General features: G+C 34.0%; 1 protein-coding gene across 1 annotated transcript in view; it reads left to right on the top strand.

Annotated features, from left to right (window-relative positions):
* Positions 1-1509: 1509 nt before the first annotated feature.
* LOC150109053 (diacylglycerol lipase-beta-like) overlaps positions 1510-7836 on the top strand; it is a 220339-nt gene continuing 214012 nt past the window's right edge. The window contains exon 1 of the mRNA XM_090405133.1: positions 1510-1636. The gene's annotated coding sequence lies outside the window, so the exon portion shown is untranslated. The remainder of the gene's footprint in view (positions 1637-7836) is intronic.

Below are 7836 nucleotides of genomic sequence, written 5' to 3'. Positions count from 1 at the left end.
CATATGATTGACCTTAACACGTCGAGGATAAGATAAATGGGTTATTCAGTAAAGGTAGAATTTTCTTAGGTATTTTATTGAAAATAAACTAATCTTTGATCTGGAATCTGACTTGTATTCACAATGCTATTCCTTTTTTTGGGGGGAAAATTCTTTAACTGTACGAATGAGTCCCTATTAGATTGCTAACGAGCAAAGCACTGCATCAGGTAAGTAACTGCGGATAGTCTACCTAAAGGGAAAGTTTGTCATTCGAACCCAGCAATTGAATAACTGTGCCCAAGTCCTGGTTTCCTTTTTTATCAGGGATAAGTCGAGAACTTTGTTTCGACCCATAACTTTGATCACAGGTGAGGTTATTGAGATGCTGTTGTTGTTGACAGATCCACTTCTAGGCTTGAGTTTTAATCATAGTTTGTTGCAGCAGTTAATTGCTATTGACTATTCGAAAACTTATTTCTATTTTTATTTCGTGGTAACTCCATACACAAAAGATTGTAGTCCGTGGCAGAGTCATAGATGGATAAACAGCGGAACCTACAGGGAAGAAGAAATTTGTTGATATCAGATCTGAATAACTATAAATTGTGCTTTTTTAGGAAGTATGAAAGAAGCTTGCTCCAAAAGGACTTCATTAATTTTAAATGGGAAATGAAATTTGAATGGATGCTGACTGGTCGCTACATGTATCCCAATAGATTTAGAAAATGGAGACTTGCTGATGCCAGATGTGATTATGGTCAAATTAGTTTACGGGAATACTGAGGTATGCATACAGTATAATCACGATATAAACTGTTGAAGAAACTATTAGATCGGCATGACTTTTAATGGGTGATGTTCTTCAGTTGCTGAAAAATGTTGTTCCCGTTTGACACCTGAAAGTAACTGCATTCTTTTCAGTTACTTTTTTGTATGACTGTGCATACATACACACAGTCTTAAAAAATGGATGTGATAAATGTATCATATTCAATAAATATTACATAGACCAGTTAAACAGTTAGATGCTAATGAATTATGTCGTTTTTGAATAAAGAAACGAAATATAATGTAATTGTAGTTCTACAGAACGAATTTTCTAATACACACATATGTCTACTGAAAATTAGGGAATTTTCAGTAGACATAATTAAAAAAAAAAAATTAGCAATCTAAATGTAAGATGGAAAAGTTTTCTTTTTATAACCGAGTAGTTGATTAACAAAAATTAGCAATTTGATAATAAAATTGGCAAAAAAAAAAGTAATTGCTTTAAAAGAACATTTAGTAATACCTTAAAAAATCTTGTATTTTATTAATATGAAATCCTGAATAAAATAAAGCACGCTTTATTTTGTTCATTTTATATAAAAATTCTAGTCCACCGCTAGAGGGGTGTAACGTTTTTAATTACTTTTCACAGAAAAGTAAATGCCATATAGAAAAAGCAATGCAATGCACGTAAACAGCGTTATTGTAATCAAATATGTTTACTTTGTGATGCACACAGTGTTAAATATGTATAAAGAGTGTTATTCAGATCAAATGTTTATTTCTGGACACGAAACTTTAATTATCCATTATAACTGTAAGTAATAAAATGCTGATTCGTAATTCTACTGGAAAAGTTAGGTAAAGCAAGTAGATTCGCATGGTAAGTATTTGTGGTATTTTAGCAAAAATTATTGTAACAATTTTCTGGAAAAAAAAAAAATCACTAGGTCACAAGAAACTGACGAATGGAAAGAAGAACAAAATTCATTTAGTAATTAGAAAATCAATTATTTGCATTCATTTATTAAAGGATTAAACAGTAATAGTATACAGAACGTTCAAAAATGTGAAACTTGTATGTATTTAAAAGCAACCTTAGAGAAAACAAAGACAACTAAACCATCCCAATTCTTCCTGCCATCATGTAAATTGGGTCTCCCGCGATGAGTCTTTTGACTCCATGGAGGCACCTTATATAATAATAATAATAATAATAATAATAATAATAATAATAATAATAATAATAATAATAATAATAATAATAATAATAATTAAGTCGTTTATATTACCAGGATTGTATTTTCAAAATGTGAATTTTTGCAGTACTACAAATCTGTATTACTAAGCTAATAATAGTGGCCAACATACTGTTTACTGTAAGCATAGCTACATCGCAATATGTTGATACACCGTTTATAATACTCATAAAATACCTGAATGAGAGATATATACATATATAAATACTTGCTTCGTTACATGTATGGAGACTGGGAAAAAAAACAAAGCAAATGATCTGAAATAGTATTCTTAACCTTTTTGAGCCTATTCTCTCTCTCTTTGTACACAAACATTTTACACTGTCTTCAAACAGGTTTGTCTCATTACTCCATATTTTAGCATACCAATTTAGAAAGAAATACCAGTTGAGGGGAACAAATTATGCATTACGCACTAAAGCTAAATGATTGTGCACATTTGTGCATGACAAAAACAAGATTCGTGCAATACTTGCACAGTACTTCAACAGTTATTTTGCAAGTAAAACCAAATTGCATGATGGTGCCCGTATAATAATAATATATAGTTCGTCCGCTTTTTCCATCAGACACAATGTCAGTTATTTTGTCAGTCCCACGCACGAAAACTAGAAACTTGTAGCACCTTTCTTAGTTCCTCAGGTGAACTGAGGGTTCAGTAATGCTTCAGCCCTCCTCTGAAACTAAAGTGGAACTTTTTTAAAGCCACTTGGATGTCTATTAAGTAGGGTAGTAGTCTCAAACCGTGTTATGAAAATCATCTACCGCCTTTCAAAAGTATTTATACGTCAGCAGTTCGAATCCATACCTTGTTGGTTGGAAAGCTGAGATATCATATAATCGGTCAACAAGGCGAGTAGTTGTTATGGTCGATGTGAGCATCGAGATGTGTGCCTACAAGTTTTTGGATTCCGGACGGTTTTGAAGAAAGGGCACATTGTAGATCACTTATGAGAAAAACTTCTTTTTTTTTATAATTCAAAAATTATTATTGGGTACATTATTTTTTGAGCTACACATCCGCTCCTCTGAGATCCCTCACCTGTTGAGTATCTTTCAAATCAATAATATATAAACAAAAGTGGCAAAACTAAAATGTTTTGCCACTTTTAAGCTGGAGGAGGGAAAACATGGAGCGCACAAGAATAGCGTTGCCATACTTCACAAATTTTATCTCATTATTATCTTTTCTTTATGAGTGGTTTGTCAATAATCTTAACCACCACCCATATTGAAAAAACTTGATGCAGTGCTTCAGAGTTACCCATTAAATTAAATACTCCCCCCCCTTGTTATTACGTTAACGTTCATGCTACAGTTATTTTCTTCGTGAAAAGCAAATCGATAGCTGGGGGTTTACGAGCGTGCCGTTTGGTTTTACTTGCATTAGCTGTTTAACTTGCAAAGATAACTATTGAAGTACCGTGAAAGTATTCTACAAGTCTCTTTTATGTCGCACATGAATGTGCATAACCATTTAACCTTATTGTGTAATGCATATTTTTTTCCTCCTCAGTTGGGATTTCTTTCTAAATTAATGTGCTAAACATTTGGGGATAATGAACGGCTTCCGAACAAATTCTGTTAATACATAATACTAAGAACATCGCATTATTGTCTACTTTGTAAAATGATAATTAAATTCAAGAAATTGAGTGTTTGTAATCGGCGATTCCAGAGAGCCTTAAGAAATATGTTCTCCATGGTCAATGATTTTTTTATACAAATCATTCCCAAGTTTATTTTGGTATGTGAAGTTTGAACACGATAATTTATAACAATTTGTTTAAATATTAAAGATGGATTCATTACTTATAATAAAACGAAAACGTCCTTCTGCTACTAGATCGTTTTATAAAATATCAGACATTGTCGCAATACGCCATAGTGCAGTGAGTATATTATTTTACAAAGATATAATAACCCTTTCACACTTCATAAATTAATATGGTCCGCGCGGTTAGCCTAGTGGCTTTGCGCCTGGGGAAGAAGTGTCCTAGGTTCGATTCCCGTCAGCGACGTGAGGAGCTTAAGGATCTTTCTCAGCCATAGCCAAGTTAGCCAATCTTGGGTGTGGACAGCAGAGTTTTTTCCACCAGTTTATCTGAAGTTTTTCATCCTGCAAGTAGGCAAACCGGCCCCGTTAACATACAGGATATAATCATAGGAAGGCAACGGGAAACTACCTTGATCATAGTTATTTCCCCAGTATGGTAGCATATATGGCTACCTCCACCAGCCGTAGGGCTTGGGGAATAGAATAAATAGGAATTAATATGTTTAATCATAGGAATATATGTGCTTAGAATGTCTTGAGATGTTTTGGAAAATGCGTAAGCACCTAAAATTATTTAGGCTGGATTGATTTTGTATATACAGTATATTGCTCCCACCCATGAGCACTTATAGGTCATTTATACTGTGGAGTTAAGCTCTTTTTTTTTCTATTTTTTATTATTTTTATATCTTTAGTTTGCATAATCCAAGAACTTTGCTCTAGAAAACAGACATAGGACTTTTTTAAGCCACTTCAGGCCTCCATTAAGTGGTGGCCTGAAGAAATATTCAGTCGATCTTCCGGTATTTTTTTCAAACACCGGAAGATCGACAGTCGAAAATTATTTTCTGAACAGTTTTACCGTGTATCATATGTAAATAGTTACAAGAGCTCATTTGGTGTAGAGTGGAGGATAGAAATTTACGTGGGTAAATGAGTCCTGGGTTCAACTTGATTGATAAAATATTCTTTTTTGTTCACACACATACTCTCTCTCTCTCTCTCTCTCTCTTAGTTATCATTCTCTTTTATTGGGAAAACAATTTGAAATGATTATGCTTTTTTTTCGCTAAAGCTGGGCCATTTTTAGTGAGAAAACTATCGAAAATTCTATCTCTTTCTTGGCTTGATGAAATTTGGTATTTAGGATCACTATTAAACTTTGTTGCATCGTTGATGTGTACAGTGCATGCTGGCTATAGGTACAGTTTCGATGTATTAATGAATCAATTCAGTGTACAAGCAATGATCAAACGCACCTTTTTATAGTTGTCTACAGTCATTTCCTTTTAAGTGACTGAGCCTAGTTACAATTCTTCTCTACATCATAAGAACGTAATATTGGATGATTTATTAAGTTAAAGACGATGTTATATTCAATAAATTCATGAGCCAGCGCTGACTAATCTGCTTTGTTGCAACCAACTGTGAGTAAGGATTAGCTGTGCGCAAGTTTTATGTTTCTAGAAGACTGGTTTAATTTGACCTGGCCTAAATTATAAAGTGAAACAGGTATACAGTTTCCAGCTCCTTTTGTTTCCTCTTCCTCCTAAAAGTTTCGTCTTATTTCGTTTTACTAACGTTTCCTCTTCTTTTATTCTGTTCCATTGTCCATTCCAGTTTTCAAAGCTTGATCCCCCCCCCCCCCTTCCCATTCCAGTGACCATTAATTTCGGCCTCATATCATGACTAATACTTTTCAGTTGTAATTTATTCTGTTCCCTTTCCTTCCTTTTTGCTTCTAAAACATGGGATAGAAGAGGGAAAGATGTGATTCCCCACGTAAGGGCGACTGGTTTTCTTCATATTGCAATAAACTAATGTCAATGGCTGTACTCATTTGAACGATTGCATAACTCTTGATATAATTACAAGTAAGCATTTGAATGTGCGCGCGCCACAAATATTCCGCATTTCGGTATCAAATCTTAAACATATGCTTTACTATTAATAATATAAACGTAAGAGAGAGAGTAGGCTGTATGAAAGATGTGTTTAAAATATTGTAACCTTAAATAGAATATAAACCATGCAGTTACTTTATGAACAATTGAAAACACCTACAAGATACCCAACCGTTGAAAATCTATGGCACGTGATAAGATTATTTATGTTAAATATTAACTTCCTTTTGGTTGCTCGTTTTGACAAATTTCGTTTATTTTTTTATGTGAATTCCATCCATGAACGATTGTAAACCCATAGTACATTATTAGTATCCTGGGTGGGCTGAAAGCTAGATAATCATGTTCCCAAATATGGAACTTTTTCAATTTACTTCAGGCGTTGGATGTGCAGGGTATGATCTCAAGCCTAGGGCGACAAAAGATTTCTCCCACCTAAAACTTTCACAAAAGACCCATGATCACAGTCGGATTCGAGTCCTATGACTTATTGGCTGGAGAGCAGTAAAGTACGCTATCTAGTTTACTAAAAACATTAGTTGTTTAGCCTATACTTCATTGTGGTTTTAAATGAAGCAAACATTGTTTTCACTTGGATGGAGCCTATGTATTACCATAACGATGCTCGGATGTAATACGCAGTCAGTAGGTAAATTATCCATTTAATCTAGTAAATGCAAATTGCTTAAATATCAAAATAAAAAAATAATAAATTCTCTAACACCTTTCCATTCCCAAACGGAATAAAAAGGGGCCTGGAGGGTAGAGCTCTTTGAGTCCTAATTAACGTTTTTGGAAATCGGAGAGGGGGTTTCACCTTTAGCCATCACCGAAAGCCGAGTCAATGATTACCGGTGATTTTATAAGGATCGAGAAGAATGGTAGACAACGACCGCCATCTTGTGATACTAAACTACTCTAAACTAAGATTCGTATTGTTTGATATAGATAAATTCTACGGTCAATTTGTTTGTGAGATGCAGGATTAAAAACTCGAGTTTCTGAGCGAAAACTCCGGATTTTAATGGGATTTTCTCCTTGCACCAAAGATCCACTAACTCGGGAGCCTGTTGGGAAAAAAAAGTCCAGAAAAATTTCCTTTTGTCGTCCTTTTGAAGCAAACCTATAACGGTCTTTTCTGGAAATGTTGCATTATGATATAAGATTTTCTACAAGACTACAGGCGCTTTATATAAAATTATTTGAACCAAAATTATGTGCTGTAAATAAGTTGCGCTGAATTAAATTATTTATATTTTTTAACCTCCAGTCTTCTGTATGCCATGCAGCTAAAAACTGATATTTTTGTTAAGGTGACTCCCATTACGAAAAGTCCAAATACCTATAACGCATTATTACAGTGGGGGTAACTCGGTTTTATTGTTTTAAATTTAATTTTATGAATACAGAGAAAGAGGAGAAAATCAAATTGAAGAACATAGTGGGCAGAGGCTGTATATCACGAGGGAGGAATTGAATCTAGCAATTCAAAATGAAAGAAGGAAAATCCCCTGGAATAGATGGTATACAGATAGAACTTATAAGGAATATAGGTGAAAAAGTATGGAAGTGTTATGGCAAATTATTAACGGAATTTATGAGGGACAATAATTACCAAAGGAGTTTAGAAGATCAATTTTTATCCACATTCCAAAAAAGACGCGAGTTTTAGACTGTAACAATTTTAGAACGATGAGTCTTATAACTCACACAGCAAAAATTCTGGCGCAAATAATTTTAGAGAGAATTAGGAATAAAACAGAAAAAAGAAATGAATGAGGAACAGTTTGGATTCCGAACCAATAGAGGAACTAGAGAGGCTATAACTTGTCTAAGAATTATTGCGGAGAAAACACTACACCATGGTGGAAAGTTGTTTTGGGGATTTCTAGATTTTGAAAAGACATTTGATACAGTGAAACGTAAAAGGCTTTTTGACATTCTAGAAAATATTGATATTGATTGCTATAAATTTTAAAGAGATTATATTGGTAACAAACAGCGTCAGTATGTGTAAACAGGAGAATTCCCGGTGGAGAGAGGAGTTAGACAAGGATGCAAGTTATCACCATTATTGTTTAACTTTTATAGTGAACAAATGCTTAGAGAGGCACTTGAGGATGTAGAAGAAGGAATACAAATA

Source organism: Typopeltis vanoorti, chromosome 2 (assembly GCF_054136105.1).
Source record: "Typopeltis vanoorti isolate ZY-2024b chromosome 2, IOZ_Tvanoo_1.0, whole genome shotgun sequence".
NCBI classification, from domain to species: Eukaryota; Metazoa; Arthropoda; class Arachnida; order Uropygi; family Thelyphonidae; genus Typopeltis; species Typopeltis vanoorti.
This window is presented reverse-complemented; position numbering and strand designations above follow the sequence as displayed.